A 22,449-nucleotide genomic window follows, 5' to 3' on the forward strand; every position below is an offset into this window, starting at 1 on the left:
AGGTGAGATCATCAGAAAGCCACATAGAGCAAAGGCCAGGGGAAGGCAGCTCATAGAGAACCCTCAACTCTGCAACGTCCATGTGGACAGTAAGGGATCCCCAGATTGGGACTGGGTAGCAAAGGGACTTGTCCCCTTTGCATTTTCTACTTGCTGGCTTGGTATTTATCATATGTTTTTTCCTGGTACTTTAATTTGGCTTTATGGCTAAACTGGCAGCTTACTATGAGTGGGAGCTCAGGCTTTGAAATCAGGCAGATCTAACCATGAACACCTGAGTCACTGTATGACCTTTTTAAGCCTCAAATTTTTCATTCAGAAATGGAAATGATGCTGTGCAGGCATGATGCACAGATGTCAGCTGGGGGCTCCTTGCTCCTTGAGAATCACGGAAAGGCACTTGGATCCTCCCAGCTTCTTGGCCTGGTTGGTTGCAAGGCCGCCCCATGGCTTCAGTGAACTTCCATCATGGTTGCTATTAGGCATCAGTCCAAAGAAATTTTGCTGCTTTGCTAGTTCCTGCAACAAACCCTCACTTATATAAAGCATTTGTGAGAGTCATAGAGTAATAGACTTTACCAAATAACTGACAAAGTTGGGGATGTGTCATATCCCATGCACCACATAGCAAACAACATCCAAGTTAGTTGCTCTTCGTCTGCAACTACGATGGAGGCTTCTGTTGCCGCTACCTCTACTCCATGCCATGTGTGTGCTGTCTGCTTTCCTCTCCTCTCCTCCTGCCCTTGGCTTTTTCAACACAATTGCTTCTCTTTGCCTTATGCAGGGCAGTCACTGCTGCTCTCTGAGGCCTCAGCACTAGCTGGACCCAGGCCCTTGAGGATTCATCTTCTGCCTTGTGTGTCAGAAACGATCTTAGTTGCACACAACAAAATCCACTCTGGCTGGCTTAAGCAGAAGATGGTTTATCAAGGGATGTTAGGTGACCCACAGATTCACTGAGATGAGGAAGAAACAGACTCTAGACGGGCTTTAGGAAAAGCCCTACAACCACAATGTCCGAGAACCAAACTGCCGAGGGAACAGCTGCCATCTTGGCCCCAGGATCATGCTGCCCCTCCTATGAGCAGGAAGTGACCTGTCCCTGCCAGCCATAGAGAAGCCAAACTCCTCTCTGCCATTTCCGCATGCAGGATACCACCTTGTGGAATTCCTTTCCTTCTTCCAACTTACATCTGCTTGCATCTGCTTGGTGGAACCTGGGTCTTAGGTGATCCCCAACCTGCACAAAATCTGGAGATGGAGTTTCTCATTGGAGAGAGCACTCAGTGAATCAATTTGTACGATCTCCTATACTCATCAAATACTTCACGCTTTCAAAAGACAGTTTTTAAATAAGAGAAATTCTATTGCCACGTTTTAAGACTTTTTTCTCCATCTTAGTATATGGTAGTGTAAATTTAAATAGAATAAGCCTGGGAAGCTATTGGCACAATGTCTATCACATAGTGATGGTTCAGTACTTATTAACTATTAATTAGTAAGGCAGTAGGGAGGTACCTTTTCAGTTGGCCCTTCAAGGTTGGAGAGGATTCCCAACCCAAGATGCTTAAGGAGAGCAGAGAAGGAAGGAGAGCAGAGAGAGAGAGAGAGAGACAGAACCCATTAAAAAAGTATTGACCTTTAGGCTGGGCACGGTGGCTCACGCCTGTAATCCCAGCACTTTGGGAGGCCAAGGCGGGTGGATCACGAGGTCAGGAGATCAAGACCATCCTGGCGAACACGGTGAAACCCCGTCTCTACTAAAAATACAAAAAAATTAGCCGGGCATGGTGGCAGGTGCCTGTAGTCGCAGCTACTCGGGAGGCTGAGGCAGGAGAATGGCGTGAACCTGGGAGGCAGAGCTTGCAGTGAGCCGAGATCACGCCACTGCACTCCAGCCTGGGCGACAGAGCGAGACTCCGTCTCAAAAAAAAAAAAAAAAATTATTGACCTTTAATTTTCTCCCTATGGTCCATTTCAGTTCTCCCTGAATGTCTTTTCATTCTACTAGAATGACCAGCTTCACTTAGCATTGACTCCACCTGTTGAAAGTCTGAACAAGTCAGCTCTTCACAAGACCCCAGAGTCATCTGTAGTCTCTGACTTAGTTTCCACTGTGTATCTCCATCAGCCTGCACAAATTTTTGCCTTATGGTCAAGAGGTGCAGGACTGGAGGATATGTTATATCCAGGTAAAAACTCTGAAAATAACAAGATAGATAAGGTCTCTGCCTTGAATAATGCCTCAGAAAGCTTGGAAGATAGTAATGAATGCTCAGTTATTGAGTTTCTCACTGAGACTCTGCTTTATTTTTGTTTTTCAAACAACCTAAATGATCTGCTGTATATCATACACAAATTCTATCACGAAAATATCTGCAGATTAGCCTGTGGAGGCCCATCTATGGGTGAGTTGACTTTTAGCCCGATGCTATGTGAGCAGCCTTGCCACTGCTGGAATTCTTGTACCAAATCAAGAGGGAGACTTGGGTCCCTAGTTCTGCATGGGAAACACCATTCTTCAACAGTTTCCTTCACTAGGCAATACATCATTTGGGATATTTATCAGTGTTTTGGAGAATCTGCAATGTACATTTGGGCATTTGGGCTGAATTACATCCATCAAAGAGAAGGCTGTAGGCTTGCTGGCTTCGTTTCCTTTATTTAAAAAAAGAAAAGAAAAGAAAAGAAAAACAAACCAAAAAAACCCGCTTCTAGTCTGATTGAATCTACTGGTTCACAGCCAAGCTGGATGGGGGCAATCATTGGACAGACATTTTAAATGACTGTGGGGTGAAAGAGAAGAAACCTTCTGTTTGTCCTATTCTGATCATATTTCCATCACCCCTTTCCTCCTCAGTTCACCAGAGAAATCGCCAGCCCTTGGCCTGACTTTGAGGGTTGGAGACCAGGCTCTTTAATTTGCTCTGTCCCATATTTTGTTATTCTGTCAAGTATTTGATCCTGTACTAGGAAAGAGACATTTTGTAAAAAGCAAAAATAGTAATAGGACTGATTTGGCAATGTGACCTAAAGAACAAATGATCTCACTGTCACATTAAAATTTGCCAGTTAGGAAAAGGAAGGTTCCTGAAGGTGATGGAAAAGAATTATTAAAACAACTCAAACACAGCTTGTTAGAGAAGAAAAGTCATTCATTCTGTGGGCAGGGAAGGAGATCCAACACAGGCTGCTCATTTTTATTTATTTATTTATGTTTTTTTTTTTTTTAAGGCGGAGTCTCGCTCTTTCACCCAGGCCGGAGTGCAGTGGTGCTATCTTGGCTCACTGCAAGCTCTGCCTCCTGGGTTCACGCCATTCTCCTGCCTCAGCCTCCCAAGTAGCTGGGACTACAGGTGCCCGCCACCGCGCCCGGCTAATTTTTTGTATTTTTAGTAGAGACGGGGTTTCACCGTGTTCGCCAGGATGGTCTCGATCTCCTGACCTCGTGATCCACCCGCCTTGGCCTCCCAAAGTGCTGGGATTACAGGCATGAGCCACCGCGCCTGGCCGCTGCTCACTTTTCTACACCTCTCCTTTGCAGCTTTGCAAATAGAGCTGCATCCATGCTCCTTCTCCAATTCCAGGTTTGCGAAGTCCAATTAACAGCCCAGGTGCTGCATAGAAACTATCCAAATCACCCTCTATGGGGATGTCTCCTCCCTCCCCATGATTTTCATTTGTTGTGACATTCTCTTCAGTTGGTTTATTTGAGAGGTGGTATCAGGAAGCTAACCAGGGAGTGAGAAGTGAGACAAGGAAGGGAAGGAAGCCAAACACAGGGTGAACTAAAGCCATCATTGCAGGAAGTGGTAGCTCAGTCCAGAGGGAAACTCTGGAGGCTGTGCAGAGTGCTCCTCAGAGCCACCCTAGGGTAGTGGGGAGGCTTTACCATCCATCTTGGCAGGAGCTGTTTTCAGGAGTCTCAGCACTTCCTTCTGCCCCACACCTGTGGACTGAACATTCCAAAGAAAGCCCTCAGATGGAGAATCCCAGGTACTTTCCTTAGAAAGCCTTCAATATACAAGGGAGTAAGGAAGGCTGAGGGGATGTGGTAGGAGCAGGAGCCAACAGCATCTCCTGTACTTTGCCTCATTGATCCATTAATTTATCACTTCATATGAAGCCCTGTGCCAGATGCTGTAGCTGCAATGAAGAACAAGACAGACACTGTCCATGATCTCCTGAAGCTCAAAATCTAGCAGGAAAGACCAAAATTAATCAAATAAGCACACAAGTATATAATAAAACCAGTGACAAAGTGAAGTGAAAGAACAGAACCAAGAGCTCTAAAAGAGGATGGCAGGAAAACATGCTCCTGTTTGAGAAATCATGGAGGGCTACTTTGAAGATGTGAGCTGTCTAAATAGAGGTGGGAGCGCTCTGGAAAGCAGTTTATGCTGGAAGAATGACATGTGCAAAGGCCCTCAGCACCAGGAACCAGGGTAGTGAAGCTGGAGATGAAGAGGGAAACAGCAAGTGGGAGAATTGGAGCTGAATGAGGCTAAAGAGGTGAGCACGGAACAGAGTATGCAGTGCTGTGTAAATTGTGCTCATGGTTTTTATCTCTATTCTCAGAGCAGTGAAAGCTATTGACGGATATTAAGCCAGGAAGTGATTACACTTTTTTCTTCCAAATTTTTTATTGTGGTAAAATACTCATAACAAAATTTACCATCTTAGCAATTTGTCAGTGTACAGTTTGGTGGCACTAAATGCATTCGTAATGTGCAACCATCACCACCATCCATGCCCATAACCCTTTTTAACTTGTAAAACTGAAACTCTATACCCATTAGACAATAACTTTCCATTATCCTCTCCCCCAAACTCCTGGAAACCACCCTTCTACTTTCTGTCTGTATGAGTTTGCCTATTCTAAGTACCTCACATAAGGGGGATCGTACAGTGTTTGTCCTTTTGTGACTGGCTTATTTCACTTAACATAATGTCCTCAAGATTCAATATGATTAGATTTTGAGTTTTAAAAGATAGATGTAAAAAAAAAAAGATAGCTGTCAGGCAGAGAATGGATCAGAGTGGGAAATAGCAATTGATGTTAAGCACAGAGTTGCAGATCAACCTGTGTGGAGCTCAGATAAAATGGGCTGAGCTGGAGACATGACCTTGAAAGCCTTTGGCACTGATATATTGTAACATTACCTTATACTCATATTGAATGCTTTGTGTGCACACCTTGTCTTCCCATCCAGGTTATAAGCTCTGTGGGTTCAGGGTTTTTAACTTAACCCCCTATCTTTGCCACACCTCCACTCCCTTATACCTAGTTTAGTAGAAGCAGCATAATGAGGTGGATAACATATGGAATTTGGAATAAGAGAGGCCTGGCTTCAATGCCAGACTCACCACTTACTAAGTGCATAACCTTGGGCAAGTTACTTGTTTCCTCATCTGTAACATGGCAATAATAGTAATAGAATCTATTTCATATGTTATGAGGAGATTTAATACGATAACATAAGCTTTGAACTTAGAAAGGTGCCTGGCATAAAATAAGTAAGTATGTAACACAGGTTGGCTATAAACTTGAATCTATCTAAGCCTCAGTTTTTTCCTTCGTAAAATGTATACAATGATACCTTGTTATCAGTTAGCTATTGCTGCCTGACAAACTATCCCAAAATTCAGGGGTTTAAAATAACAATCATTTATGATTATAACTCACGTGTCTGTGTGTCAGCAGGGGCTGGCTCTGTTGATCCTGGCTGGGCTTGCTCATGCATATGTGGGTTGGCTGGAGAAGTTTACCTTGCATGGCACTGCTCTGCATGTTTCTTCCCCTTGTACTGGTACCAACAAGCTAGGGGAAGCAGGCCCTTTTAATGGATGTGGCAAAACTGCAAGAGCACTGGCCCAATGGTATAAATGCTTTTTCACACCTCTGCTTGTATCATGTCAGTCAGCAATCCCATTGGCCAAAGAAAGTCACATTGCTGAGCTCTGAATCCATGATTCTTAGAAGTGAAAAGAACATGTATACAGAGACAGGTCAGGAATTGGGGCATTGATGTAATGGACTATACCTATAAAACAGAACTTTTTTAGGTAACATATGTAACATGCCAATCATGTTGTACGTTTTTAATACCTACATCTGCTTTCCTCTTCAACAAATGTTGGGTAATTGACTCTGATTTTCAGAGTAAAAATAAATTGGTTCCAAGCATTTGAAGCTATCTTTGCTTATTATAAAGCTTGGCATACTATATGATATAGCAATCAATTAACAGTTTGGGCTGGACACCCTCACACAGTGCTGCTGGTGATGTAAGTTGATATGATCTTTCTAGAAAGAAATTTGACAATATGTATCAAAAGCCTTAAAAATGTGTACTCTTTGACTCAGAAATTTCCATTATGGCAAATCTATCCAAAGGAATTTGGAGAGATATAGACAAAGGTTTATGTATAAGGATGCTAATTGAAGTAATATTTAGAGTAGCAAAAAAGAGGATAATGTTAGATTAGCTTGTTGCAGGAAGAAACCTCTTACTGAAAACAGCTAGAAAGCTCAGACTCAAGCAAATCTGTTTAGGGATTGGAAAGTTACGAAGACAGCCATAACTTGAGCATCCAAGATTCAGGATACATGGGAAATCAAATAAGGTGACTTGACATTCTGTGCTGTTTTCCCCTCAAAAGATTTGTGGAACGGGCTGGGCATGGTGGCTCATGCCTGTAATCCCAGCACTTTGGGAGGCTGAGGTGGGTGGATCACCTGAGGTCAGGAGTTTGAGACCAGCCTGGCCAACCCAGGCTGGTCTTATAGAGATGGCAAAACCCCGTCTCTATAAAAATACAAAAAATAGCCAGGCGTGGTGGCACGTGCCTGTAGTTCCAGCTACTTGGTAGGCTGAGGCAGAAGAATCGCTTGAACCCAGGAGGCAGATGTTGTAGTGAGCCAAGATTGTGCCACTGCACTCCAGTCTGGGTGATACAGCAAGACTCTGTCTCAAAAACACGAAAACAAACAAAAGATCTGTGGATTCGTGAGTGGTGTAGCCAGAGATGCTAAGCAACAAAAAGAAGTTTTTAAGTGATACGGAATCACAAAATCACCAATAGTGTAGGCTTAGAGAAACTGAGCAGATAGTGTCAGCTAAGAGGTTGAAGAGATTAACAGATTTTGCAGCCTCAGAGAGATGGGGGATAAAAATTGGTTTTGAAGTCCCACTAAAAAAGAGAGACTCTGGTAAATAACTCAGGCTTTCAGACGGAATCCCTAGAGACCTTACACCCTTGGAGTAAAGGTTAGCTAAAAATAAATTAGACCTCAAAAAAACTGATACTCACCCTCAATCTGCAATTGGCTTAACATGATCTGTCCTAACTCTAACTGCCTGCCATAAGCTAAAGGCTCATTTAGGGTTTCTACAATATTTTACACATGATGTTTCACATTCAACCAAAATTCCCAGGATATCAAGAGACAGCAGAAAGAAAAAATCAGACAATAAAAACAGACCTAGAGGTGATCCATATATTAGAATTATTAAACATAGTCTTTCAAATAAGTATTATTAATATGTTTAAGAAAGCAGATGACAAAATGAAAAATTTTGCCAGAGAATTGGAATGTATTTTTCAACATATTTAAAGAAAATCCAAGAATTGGAAAATATAGTAAAGAAAATTAAGAACACATTAGATAGGTTTAATAGCTGATTAAATGTATCTGAAGAGAGAATTAGTAATATGGAAGTTAAGTTAGTAGAAAATATCCGGATGACACATGAAGAGAAAAAAGAAAAAATATGGAAAAGATTTAAGAGACAAATGGGAGATAGTAAAAATAAAATCTAATAAGCATATAATTAGAACCCTGTAAAGGAAAGAGGAAATGGTACAGAAGTAATATTTGAAGAGAAAATAGCAAAATATTTTCCCAAACTGATGGAAGACATAAAACTTGATTAAAAATATTAAGAAAAACAATGAAATCCAAGCAAGGTAACTACAAAGAAAATCATACTTAGGCAAATCCTAGTAAAATTGCTGTAAAACAAAAATAAAGAAAAAAAATCTTAAAAGGTAGAAAAAAAGAGAGACACATTGCATTTTAAAAAGTCATAGTAAGGATGACAATTGACTTCTTAAAATAAATAATGGAAATCAAAATGCATCTTTAAACATTTAAACATTTTTAAAATAAAAAAATTTAATTGTTGTTAAAATTTTAAGTAGCCTAGGCAACAAAACAAGACCTCTTCTCTACAAAAAAATGTAAAAAATTAGCCAGGCATGGTAGTGCATACCTGTAGTCTTAGCTACTTGGGAGTCTGAGGAAGGAGGATCACTTGAGCCCAGGGGTTTGAGGCTGCAGAGAGCTGTGACCACACCGCTGCACTCCAGCCTGGGTGACAGAAGGAGACCCTGTCTCTAAAAAATAAAATAAAATAAAATTCAGAGTAAATTAAATGTTAATTTAAAAATTTAAATGTTTTTTAAATGCTGAAAGAAAATAACTACAAATATAGAATTCTATACCAAGCAAAAATTGCCTTCAAAAATAGAGGGATAATAAAGACATTTTCAGACAAACAATAACTGACATAATTTACCACTATCAGATCTGTAATAAAAGCAATAGTGAAGGTGTTTTTCAGGCAGAAGGATATGATCCCAGATGGAAGTATGGAAACTCACAAAAGAATGAAGAAAAAATGTAGAGGTAAATATGTGAATAAATATAAAGGATTACGGACTGTAGAACACCATTTTAATGATAATGTCTTGTGGGGTTTAAAGTACACATGGAATTAAAATATATGACAACAATTATACAAAAAAGAGGAGTAAGTTGAGTTATATGTTCTAAGAACCTTACAAAATTGAAGAAGAATGATAAGAGTACTAATTTATATTAGGCTTTCAAAAGTCAAGGACACATGTTGAAATCTCTTGAATAACCACTAAAAAGATAGAGAACTAACAAACCTTAACAGGAGAGAAAATGAAATAACAACAAAGATGATTAAATTAGAGACAGGGAAAGAGAAAAAGGGAACATAGCAGAGGTAAAGCAAATAATAATATTGTAGATTTAAACCCCTAAGATATCAGCAACCACATTTATGCATAAATGAACTAAATATTCCATTAAAAGACAAAGAAGGTCGGACTAGATCAATGAAAATAAAATTCAATTATGTGCTGCTTACAAGAAAGCACAAGGATTGAAAACACTACAAACACTGAAAGAATTAACCAAATAGAAACTGAAGATAAAGCGTGTTAAAGTGCCAAGAAGTATATTGCTGGGAGAAACAGGTACATTTCGTCATGACAAAAACATCAATCCAGGAAAATATAATAACTATATTTTTACAGTAGCCAAAAAAGAAAGAAAGCAAGACTTCAACCCAACTGTCCAACAACAGGAGAGTAAGTATCTTATGACACATCTATATGATAGCATCTCATGAATCCACTTAAATCCATGCTTTTGAAAAACAACTATATGGAAGAATGCTTCAGATATAATTTTATATGGAAAAAATAGGACATGACTGGTCACATCAAGACATTCACATATGTAAGCTTGGGAGGGAGCAAAGAAAAAAAATAGAACATATTCCAACATGTTTCAATGGATGAAACATGTTTCTGTGGGTGGTAAGATTATAGGTGATTTTTATTTTATTTTTACTTTTTTATATTCTCCAAAGTGTCTACAATCAACTTATAGTGCATTTTATTTGAATCTTGGAAAACATTATTTAAAAAGAATTATGGATGTCATAATAATTAAAAGCTGGAAAAGGCCTCCTTTGCCTAATCAAAGTTTCTACTACACAAAATTCTGAAAACAAGAGGAAATAATCCCTCTGTTTTCTGAAGGGTACATCAGAGACATGCTTGTAGGTGGAGATTGGACTGGACGCAGGCCCCAGGGAGCCCAGCCTGCTCACACTGCAGATCGCTGGAGCTCTGTTGATAAAATGATGTCTGTGACACAGTCTTCTTTCCGCAAGGCTTATACTACTCAGGATGTGCAAGTTTGGAAATAAAAGGAGTTTTGACAAAGCTTTTGTGCTTGCCTTATTGAAGGAGTAATAGTATGCTTCTTATGGGCAAAAGCAAAAGCCATGGAAGCTAAAACAACGTAATTTAAAATTACCCTTAATTTAACCATCCAGAGAGCACTGCAGTTAGCCTTTTGGTATATCACCTCCTAAAAGGTTTTCTTTGTGTAAGTACATCAACATGCCAAGAGAAGTCATACTGTGTGCCTTGTTTTGTAACCTGCCTTTTTCATTTACCCATAGATCACAAGTGTCTTGGCAAAAGGCATCTTTAAGAAGTGACAGCAATTCTCATGGGAATCACAAATAGATTGGAATGAGGGAACTGACTCATCTGCCTTGGCCCAAACCACTTTCCTTTAAGTGCCTTAGAGATGAACGCAGATGTTGTAAAATTATTTTCTATTTTTAATAAGCGCTCAATTTTCTTTGTTGCTATGGTGCATGTTTTTACTTTGTTTGAGATTATTATATTTTATTCCATTGAGGAGAATCTACTTATACCAGTAACATGAGCCAATTGCTTACTCTCTCAGATCATAGAGGAATTATTTATTTTATAGAGGTTAAAGGGACTTTAGCAATGATTTAGATGACTCCTCCTATTTTATGGGTCAGAAAATTGAGGTCCAAGATAGATGATGGAACTGGACTTGGATGGTAAAGCTGGCAAATGACACATTTTAAGACCCCAGAAATGCTTTGCACATTTTCCAAATGCCTCTGCCTTGTGAGAAGATCATAACCAGAAGATTTGAAAATGTTTTAACATTGTGACAAGACAGGCACTTCTGGTGTGAATATCCAATTAAAGTCCCCCACCCCCGACATGTTCTTCCATACAGCCTCCCTGCTTTCCCACCCCTAGATTTGATCACAACACCCCACCTAAATTCTCTCTCACTTTTGGGCATTCGTGGAAAGCAACCCACTTTTATACATGAACCTCAGAGAACAGTTTCAACTGCCCTACTCACAGCTAAGCCACCTAACTCCTATCCCATGAGCTCTACTTTCAGAAATATCCCAAGCTGGGGTCTCCTTTGTTGTTGCTTTGATTAGTTTTGTGGGGGCTAATTACTCTAGCTTCCAGTCCGTCTTCCTTCATTTACAATCCTCTTTTCCTAGTTCTCAACAATGTTCAACAAATATTTATTGATTGTTTATTATATGCCAGGCTCTGGGCCTGCTTCAGAAGACACAAGGCAGTGATAAACAAGACAGACACAATCTCTGTCATGGTGGCAATTACTGCCTATTAGGGTTGGTGGACAGCCAATTTTTTGAGTAAACATTAATACAACACAGGATGTGATGGGGGCACTATCATGGGCATTAACCCAGACCTAGGGGCTCAGGGAGGGGTTCCCAAAGGAAATGATATTTAAGCTGAGAGTTGAAAAATAAATAGGAATTAGATAGACAAGGAAGTTGGGGGGATGGTGGTAAAGATTAGTATATTAGGAAGAAGGAATGGAGTATGCAGAAACCTACCAATGAGCCAGATCACATAGAGTGTTAAGAAATGGTAAAAAAAAAAAAAAAAAAAAAAAAAAATTAAATTGTTATGGTTGGAGCACAGGATAAAAGTGGTGAACAATAAGGCTGGAGAAGTAGGCAGGGGTCTCTCTTGGCTCTCACATTGTCATTTGTATTAGTCATTTGTATTATAACAGAGTACCTCAAAAGTTATCAGCTTAAAACAACAAACATTCATTATCTCACAATTTCTATGGGTCAGTTATTCTGGATGCAGCTCATCTGACTAAGGGTGTCTACAAGGCTATAATCATGGTGTTTGGACCAAGGTCCACTGGTTACATGTGAAGGCTCGACTCAGTGAGGATTTGCTTCCATGCTCGCTCATGTGGCTGATGGGAGGCCTTGGGTCCTCCAGCTGTCGTCCAAAGACATCAGTTCCTTGCCTCGTGGGCCTTTCCATAGAGCAGCTTACAAGATGGCAGCTGGCTTTCCAGGGCAAAGGCTTTGAGAGACAGTGAGAGAGGGCTGGCAAGACAGAGTCACAGTCTTTTTGCAATCTAATTTGGGAAGTGATATCTTATAACTTTTGCTGTATTCTACATGTTAAAAGTGATTCACTAGGTCCAGGATGCACTCAGTGGTAGGAGATTACACAAGAGTGTGAATTACCAGGCCAGGGAGACCATAGGGGCCATTTCAGAGACAGGCTATTGCACTGCTCTTGTTTATAATTAATTCACATGGACAGTACAGATGCTGGGAAATGTTTGCTTGTTAAAAATTCTCATCCATTTTCCACACCCTTCCCTTGCATTGCTTTCTTCCTAATAGCAAGAGAGCCTCTAAACCTCACATTCAGATCCAATACTTGTCTGGGGTCAACCTAAAAGAATTTTGGAGGAGATGAGAATTTTTTAAAAAAAACAAAATTCCATTGTAAACTTTATCAAATTACCCCCTAGAATCTTGTATTGTCTGCACAATGGTTCCAGAGCTGTAGTATTTTGAGTTGCCCTAACACCTCATATAGGTTTGTGACTTGGAAATGACCTCTTCACCTAAACATTTTTCTCTTTCTGTGTTTAAAAATGTTAGTATTATCAGATTCTTTCTGAAGTTCTACTTTTTGACATATGAAAACTATAAGAGCTTTTCTGCTGGGTGCAGTGGCTCATGCTTGTAATCCCAGCACTTTGGAAGGCATAGGCAGGTAGATTGCTTGAGCTCAGGAGTTCAAGGCCATCCTGGACAACATGGTGAAACCCCATCTCTACAAACAAAACAAAACAAAAAAACAAAAACTCAGGCATGGTGGCACATGCCTGTAGTCTCAGCTACTCGGGAGGCTGAGGTCGGAGGATTGCTTGAGCCCAGGAGGCAGAGGTTGCAGTGAGCTGAGATCACACCACTGCATTCCAGCCTTGGTGACAGAGCCAGACCCTATCTCAGAAAAACCCCAAAAACTGTATAAGCTTCTAAAAACAATAAACAAACAAGGCTCAGGAGCTTGCAGGAATATTGAAGCCAGACATGTGGTGGGGATATGGGTGCCAGGAGAAGAAGGCTGAGCAACAGCAAAAGGCCTCAGGGTGCTGCTGTTCTGGGAAGCTGTCAGTACTCAGTGTGCCACAAAAAACTTACTTGCCCAGAAACTGTCTTGCACTTGCCCTAGAAATGATCAATTGGAGAGAATTGATTCAAACTGATTATCCTCAAAAAGACTGATATCTATAAGCTATGGATCTGAATTTCAATTCACATGGAGAAATGTAAAAGCTGGGGGCCTGGACACTTGTGTCCCCTGGCTTGATGCTCTCTCTCCACATAGCATTAGAATGAGTTGGAACAAGGCAAGCTACTTTTGTGACCTGGATGCTTAAGAGCTTTGTGTTCTAATGGTCTGAAGTAACACCTGCATGCTAGGGATGCTGCTGCCACTGGGATGCCAGGTCATGATCTAGGTCTAGAGCATCCTCCCCCGGACAGCCTGGTCCGCACTCCCAATATCTGTGGCACTGGCAGAAGGCTAACCAGCCAACCACACCAGGACCTTATATGTAAGAAGAATTCAGAGTTTATGGGTTGTAAGTAAATGAAATCCAATTGGAATGACCATTGATAGAAATGGAATTTATTGGCTCATGAAATCCTGAAAGAGCAGGAGTGAGGCCATATGGGTGTGCTCCATCTTTTGTCTCAGCTTCTCTCTACATATTGGCTTCATTTTCTTCCCTTCACCATAGATCAGCTTCCACCATATGGGAGAAACCATAATCCTTAAGATTTATATTGGAAATGCCAGGCCAACAAAGAGGAACTTACTCTATTTCCCAATTCCTAAAAAGTCTCAAGGAAGAGATTAAGTGCCTCTCCAGGAGCAAGCGACTGCTTCAAGTAGGGAGGGTCAGGATCATATCAAAATGGCAACTGCTGGGCAATAACATGTGCACAACAGTTGCGGCTGGAGGGAGAAACCCCTGAAGAAGGCAGTAGTGATGGCATCCACCACAGGACCTCAGTAGCCCATGGGCCTCATGAACAATCACAACAAACCACCTCTTGGCCAAATCTGAGCACCTGATGCCCTCATACATGCAAAGATTCCTTCATTCTTCTGCTCTAGCAGATGAACGTGCATATGTTTTCAATCATAATTTAGGTGTATTACTTTGTGTTTTGGATGTTTCTTCTTCAATATCCATTGGATTGGACACGTCAAATATGCACTAAGAATGAATAAGAATGGTTTCAGACTATGTACAATGCATAGAGTATCGCTTCTCACCCAGATTGCTTATCCCACCTATGCTCTTGGGGATAGGTGTTACAGACTAATGTTCTAACCAGTCAACTAAACCACAAGCAGATCCAACCAATTAAAACCAGGGGAAGGGCTTAGAGAAGAGCCAAAGAGATGGGTGAAAAGCAAACTCTGGAAAATGAAAGACTGTGCTCACATAAGCTGAAAGGAGAAAAATTTCAGCATCATTTAATGTCTTTAAGGAAATTTCACACTGAACAATGTAATTCAGAAACGTAATATTAGAGCTCCAGTGTCTTAGTCTATCTCGTGCAGCTATAATAGAATACCACAGACTGGGTAATTTATAAAGACCAGGAAAGGTATGGCTCACAGCTCTGGAGGTTGGGACATCCAAGATCAAGGTACTGGCATCTAGTGAGGGTTTTCTTGCTGTGCTATACCATGGCAGAAGGCCTTGAATGACAGAAGAGCAAAAAGAGAGAGAGAACGATAGCAAGAGCGGGTGAACCCTCTCCTGCAATAATGACATTAATTAATACCATGACCTAAACACCTCTTAAAAGTCCCACTCACTTGGCCGGGCATGGTGGCTCACTCCTGTAATCCCAGCACTTTGGGAGGCCGAGGCAGGCAAATCACAAGATCAGGAGTTCTAGACCAGCCTGGCCAACATGGTGAAACCCCGTCTCTACTAAAAATACAAAAATTAGCTGAGCATGGTGGTGGGTACCTGTAATCCCAGCTACTCAGGCGGCTGAGGCAGGAGAATCACTTGAACCCAGGAGGCGGAGGTTGCAGTGAGCTGAGATGGCGCCACTGCACTCCAGCCTGGCGACAGAGTGAGAGTCTGTCTCAAAAAACAAAAACAAAAAGTCCCACTCACCAATACTGCCATAGTAGCAATTAAATTTCAACACGAGTTTTGGAGGAACAGATATTCAAACCCTAATACTTAGTCGCATTCCTTTATTTGCAGATGAGGAAACTGAGGCCGGAAGGGCTTAAGTGACTGTCTAAGATGTTACATAAGTGATAAGCGGCCAAAGATGCCCCATGACTTAGAAACTACTGATATCTTTACATGGAAATATTATTGCATCTATAATCCCCGCAAGTGCATGAAGGCAGTTTTATAATTTCCATTTCCCCAATGAAAAAGTGAAAATCAGAGATGTTGAGTAACTTGCCCAAGACTTCACAGTAAATAGGTGTTAAAGCCAGGCTGCAAGAACAGGACTCTGTAGCAAAGGTACAGAGTGATACAAAATGCAGAGAAATGATGTTTAACACTGCCAGAATGCAAGGATCGGAAAAGGTTTCAGAGAAAGTGACATCTGAATGGGTCTGGAAGGAAGGTGAGAGTCCATGGGAAAAAAAGAAACAGAGCCTTCCAGGTAAGTGGAGAAGAGCAGGAACAGAGACTGAATTGTGGAAGAAAGATAGAAAATGGATTTGGAGAATGACAGATGAGAGAGGAAATTGGGGCAGTGGTCAGCTCATCAAGGGCCTTAAAAGCCACATTAAGAGTTTTAGATTTTTTTCCGTTAAAGCAGAGCTCCTTAAACTGTAATGCGCATGAAGATCATCTGGGGATCATGTTAAAATGCAGATTCTGAATCAGCAGATCAGAGGTAGAGCCCAAGAACACATTTCCAATAAGCTCCAACATGATACTGATGCTGCTGATCTGGGACCACACTTTGAGTAGCAAAGCCTTAGACTCATGCTGTCCAATGTAGTAGTCCTCAGCCACATGTAGCTGTTTTGTCCTTGAAATGTGGCTAGTGAGATGGACGAGTTAGATTTTAAATTTTATTTCAGTTTAACTCATTTAAATTTAATATTTAGAGCATACTCAGTTTGTTATTTTAAAACCCTTAAGTACGTTTGGATTAACTTGAGTATGTGAACCAACTTTTTCAACTGTAAGATTTATGAAATCTCAGTAAAGGTCAAGTATTTCCAATGAGAGTTTATAATGAATTGAGAAGTGCCGTAAGTGTAAAGTATACACCAAAGTTCAAAAATTTTGTATGAAAAAAGAATGTAAAATTTCTCATTTTAATATTAATTACATATTGAAATGGCATTTTGGATATACTGGGTTAGACATAAATTATTAAAATTCACCTGTTTCTTTTAACCTTTTAAAATGAGGCTATTAGAAAATGTAAAATTTCATACATGGTTTGCATTTGTAGTTCGCATTCTATTTCTATTGGACGGCACTACCATAGATGAGAGGGAGATATTATTTATCGGTTTCTAATCTAAGGAGAATTCCTGGGAGTGGCTCACGGTTTCTGCATTTGGGAAGCTGCAAGCACACAGTGATTCAGCCCCATCCCCCACGCGTGGGCAGATGAAGGCATGGGGGAATAACGTGACCCTGGATTCTGGAGGAGAATATTTATTTGAAGAGGCCCTTGGCTCTATCTTCCCCTGGTCTGCATCTGTCCAAAGGTTATACCTTGCTGGGAAACGCTATTAATTCTCATTACTTTTCTGGCCAGGATCAGAAGACAAATGGATGTATCTTTAAGACATGTAGCTCAGGGACTCCAAGCCCAGCTTGTCACTGCTCACTTTCCAGTTCACCTGTAACCATGACAACTTCATTGGCAGAAGTTGCTATGGAACATAATTCAACCTGACTCCAATTTTTTAAGAAAGAAAGAATGGAAAAACACTCAGCTTTGTCTCAGAGGAATATCAGAGATGGGCTCTCTGGCGATATGCTCTTGACTACCAACCTCATTTAATTACTTTTGCTTGTGATTTTGCTAGGGAGGCATTTCTGCCAGGAGTGATTTCCTGGGAAAGCTGTGAGGGGTTTACATGGAAATGTTACTGTTATGGGATCCAATGGCTCACATGACCTTGGGCTGGCCTGGAATAGGAAGATTTTCAGCACATGCCCTCAAGTTCATTTCATTTCCACTACGTTAGTTCTAATGAGGAAACTATCAGACATTTCATTACATTTCAGAGCTGGGAGGTGCTCGGGTGGAAAATTGGGGAGGGGACTAAAGGATGGATCTGAAGCCACTGTGGGGTTAGGTCTTGGGCCTATCCAACCAAATTCAGGGAGGCAGAAAAAGCTGGGAGGATATAAGAAAAGAAGATACTGTACAACCAAAGAAATAATGGGAAAACCCTGTAATCTCGTAAGTAAATAGGAAATACCAGTACCTCGTTATTTCTTTGTTTCTAAAAAGACATGTGTGTATCTTAGATCTGTTTGCTGAAAGGGCCTAGGAGCAATGAGTGACCTTTATGCCTGAATTGTAGTCTCTAAATACCATTTCCCACTAAAAGAAATCAGAGTTCCCTGAGGAATGGCTGATTTCACACCCAGAGCAGGGAATGTACAAGATGGTCCTGGCTGTGCCACAAAAGGAGATAACTGTCAATTTTAGTGGATCATATCAAAGGCACCCAGGGGTCAACTTGAAGGGTCTCCCACTGGCTAAAAATGAAACAATTTAAGCATAAAGAATTAATGCAGTAGACTGAAATTGCCATTGACTGCATCAAAATCCATGTTTATAATGATACTTTTGAAAAATAGACATTTACTGGTCAATCTTCAATGTTACTAGGGATCCTGACAAAGAAAGGGAAAGATTCCAGCATTTGTCCTGTCCCTCCTGCATGAACTGCTTTTCAGTGTAACCAGATAGGTAATGCAAGTTCTGTGTGGACAATTCCAACTAATAAAGGCAGATGGAAGGATACAATTAGTAAATATTTTAGAGTAATTTTAGGCAACAATCCTCAATGGATGCTGAAACCACTGGGTGAAATGTTGATGGAGAACTTTATAAGAAAAAATCAGGGTGATAACACCTGGATCCACTGTTCCATCTCGGCACTACAAAAGTGGAATCACCAAGCATTATGTGCCTACTCATGTGATGCAATGCGAAGTGTAAAGCACCAACTCTGAGGCATTCTTGGCCAAAATATTGACTAGACGCTAATTGAACATTTATATGAAGATTTTTTTATTAATTTTTTTAGGCACGATAATGGCGTGGTGGTCATATTTTTTAATGTCTTTATCAGCTAGAAATGCATCCTGAAGTAATTTGGGGGGAAATACTATGATGTTAGGATTTGCACTAAATCGCCCCAGCGTAAAACAAATACACAAAAGTTTGGGTAGATGAAATGAGACTGACAACAGGTTGATAACTGGGATTGGGCAGATAGAGGCTTATTGTATTATTGTGTTTTTAAGAATATTTGAAAATTTTTGTAATGAAAGGAAATCTGGGCTACACAGTTCTAGAAGGGAGGAAGCAAATTATTTTTGCTCCAAAATGAATGAAAAGCAGTTGCATTTTATGTAGGATTTGAGAGCTGTCCATCGTCCTAGCATCAAAAGTCTAGCCCAACCCACAGAGAGCCATCAGCAGGTTCTCATCACAGCTCTTACTCAGAATTTAACTCTCATCATGCATGTAAGTAGCTCCTGCACATTGTATCAAGCTTTTCTTGGTTATTCCCGCCTTCCCCACTTACACTCTTTTTCCATCTCTTTCTTTTCTCCTTCTATTGTCTCATCGTGTGTGTATCCATTGTAGCTCAGGCTCATTAAAAGACTGATGTCCAATATGAAAGAAAATGTGTGATGTACTGGTAATCAAACTTTTAAAAATACACCATTTTCAAGTGATTCACTTCACAATTTTCTGTTTTCTGACAATTTGATAAGTTAACATTGGATATCCAAACTTAGCCAATAATTAACATCGGCTATTAATCCCACTGAATATTAGATACATACAAGACTATCATGCATCTATGCCATGATGTGGCAATATTCAAGGAAAGTCAAAATAACTAATTAGAGCAGTGCTTATATTTCCTTTTTCAATTTTCATCTATTTAAAAAGTAATACCTCAGAAAAATCTTTAATTTCTCCAACATAAGACTATTGCTGTGTTTTAATCACCACATACACTGCAACATTCGCAGTGAACTTGCAGTTTTAGGTCTTTCTCCTTTTCCTTAAGTTTATATCACAGGTATGTTTATCGTTCTATTGGCAACTAGAGTATTTTTTTTTCTTTATTTTTTTCTTTTTTTTTGAGATGGAGTCTAGCTCTGTCGCCAGGCTGGAGTGCAGTGGTGCTATCTTGGCTCACTGCAACCTCTGCCTCCAGAGTTCAAGTGATTCTCCTGCCTCAGCCTCCCAAGTAGCTGGGATTACAGGCACGCGCCACCATGCCCAGCTAATTTTTGTGTTTTTAGTAGAGATGGGGTTTCACCATGTTGGCCAGGATGGTCTCGACCTCCTGACCTCGTGATCTGCCCACCTTGGCCTCCCAAAGTATTGGGATTATAGGCGTGAGCCACTGTGTCTGGCCTTTTTTATCATTTTTTGTTGACATATAAAATGAAGATATAATATGTGATATATAGTATGTAATTAAAATATATGATGATACATATAATACATAATATTCTAAGGCATATAATATGTAAAATATAATTTCTCCACATCCTCTCCAAAACTTATTTTCTATCCTTTTTATTACAGTCATCCAAGTAGGTATGAATTGGTATCTCATGGTTTGATTTGCATTTCCTCAATGACTAATGATGTCAAGCACCTTTTTGTGTGCTTATTGGCTATATGTATACCTTCTTTAGATAGGTATATAACCTTTGCCATTCTTAATTGGATTATTTGTCTTTTTATTATTCAGTTGTAAGAATTCTTTAAATATTCTGGATACATGACCCTTGTCAGACACATAATTTGCAAAAACTTTCATTCTGTGGGTCATTTTTTCACTTCCTCGATAGTTATTCTGTCTTTATATTTGGCTTTTGGTAGTTTGAGTATGATGTGTATAGGTGTGGATGTTTTTGAGTTTACCCTACTTGGAATTTGTTGAGTTTCTTGGATGTGTAGACAGTTTTTAACCAAATTTGGGAACTTTTCAGCTATCATTCCTTCAAACATTCTTATGCCCCTTTTTTTCCTTCTTTGTCACTGTGACTCCCATTATATGTATGTTGATACGCTTGATGGTGTGTCTGTCTTAGTCCATTTGAGCTACTATAACAAAAAAACCATAGACTGGGTGACTTGAACAACAAACATTTCTTACTGACAGTTCTGGAGTCTGGGAAGTCCAAGATCAAGCTGCCAGTAAATATGATGTCTGGTGAGGGCCTACTTCCTGGCTTATAAACAACCGTCTACTCACGATATCCTCACATGGCAGAAGGGCAGAGACAGAAAGAAGGCTCTCTCATAACTCTTCTAAGGGCAATATGACAGCTCCACCCTTATGACTTCATCTAATCCTAATTACCTCCTAAAGGCCCTACCTCCTAACACCATCACTTGGGCGTCAAAGGGTTTTAACACATAAATTTGAGGGTGACAAACATTCAGTTCATAACAGTGTCACACATGTCTCTGAGGCTCTGTTCATTTTTCCTTGTTCCTTTTTCTGTTCCTCAGACTGAATAATTTCAATGGACCTATCTCTGAGTTTGTTGCTTATTTACTTCTGATAGCTCAAATCTGCTGTTTGGAACCTCTTATAAATTTTTCAGTTCGGTGATGGTACTTTTCAAATCCAGAATTTCTATTTGGTTCGTTTTTGTAATTTCTACCTTTTTCTTTATATTTTCTCTTTATTGAAACATTAGTCTCACACTTTATTTCTATAGGCCTGGTTTCCTTTAGTTCTTAGAACATTATTTATTTATTTATTTATTGTTTATTTATTTTTGAGACAGATCTCACTCTGTCATCCAGACTGGAGTGCAGTGGTGCAATCTCATCTCACAGCAAACCCTGCCTCCCAGGCTCAAGGGATCCTTCCGCCTCAGCCTCCCAAGTAACTAGGGCTACTGACATGTGCCACCATGCCAGCTAATTTTTAATGTTTTTTGGTAGAGAGAAGGTCTCATTATATTGCCCAGGCTTGTCTCAAACTGGTTCTTAGAACATATTTTAAATAACTGATTTAAACTATTTTCTAGTAAGTACAATGCCTGGGCTTCCTTAGGGACAGTTTCTACCAGTTGCCCATTTTTCCAGTGTATTAGTCATACTTTTTGTTTCTTACAATGTTTTGTTGAAATGTGGACATTTTAGATAATACAATATGGCAACTCTGAAAATCAGATTTCCCCTCCCAGGTTTTTTTTTTTTAATTGTTGCTATTTGTCATTGTTGTTGTTTGTTTGTTTATGACTTTTTTTCAACTAATTCTGCATTAGTCTAAATCTTTGTTGTCTGTGGCCACTGGTGTCCCTGCTCTGTTACTTTGTTAGGTATGGGTTGGAAAGATATTTCCTCAAATATGTGGAACTGGTAGTCTCCCAGACTTTGCCAAGGGTGATGTACCTCTTCAACACTCAGATTGGCAGTTGACAATTCTGCCTTACCCTTCACTTTTTTCATGCAGAGCCTCAAGGTCAGACAGAGGTGAGAGCTTAGGGCTTTCACAGGTCTTCCCTTAACATGTACACAGCCCTGGCCATGTGCACAGCTTTAGAGCACAGCCTGTAGATTTCCGGGAATAGGTCAGAGCTTTTCAAATCCTCTATGTGGACATCTCTTTCCTCAATTTTCCTTTAATGTTTTTGGTTAACCTATTGTTTGCCCTACTGTTATCCATTAGGCAGCTGCATAGTTTAACAGTTGATTTCCATCTTTTCCATAAATGCCCCTAAAGAAAAGGGGATTCCACTGAATGACTTCTGAATCAGGTGAAATGAAGAGAGCTTTGCAAGTGATGTCTTCCAGGGAACAAAAATAAAAGCCAAATAATGACAATTCTCTGATACTAAACTTTGAAGGAGCTCTAACCCTGTTCTGTTCTGTTCTGTCCCCTTCAGTGGATGCCTAGCTGCTAGTGTTTTTTTACCATGATTGTAGGATGCTAGTTTTTAAGACTACTGCACATTAGGTATGGGAGGACTCCCCCGCTTACCCACGGTTTCACTTTCCATGGTCAACCATGGTCTGAAAATAGGTGAGTACAATACAATAAGATATTTTGAGAGAAAGAAGAGATAAAGACAGAGAGCACATTCACATAATATTTGTCACAGTATATTGTTATGTGTTCTATTTTATGATTAGTTATCGTTAATCTCTTACTATGCCTAATTCATAA

Source organism: Pan paniscus, chromosome 2 (assembly GCF_029289425.2).
Source record: "Pan paniscus chromosome 2, NHGRI_mPanPan1-v2.0_pri, whole genome shotgun sequence".
NCBI classification, from domain to species: Eukaryota; Metazoa; Chordata; class Mammalia; order Primates; family Hominidae; genus Pan; species Pan paniscus.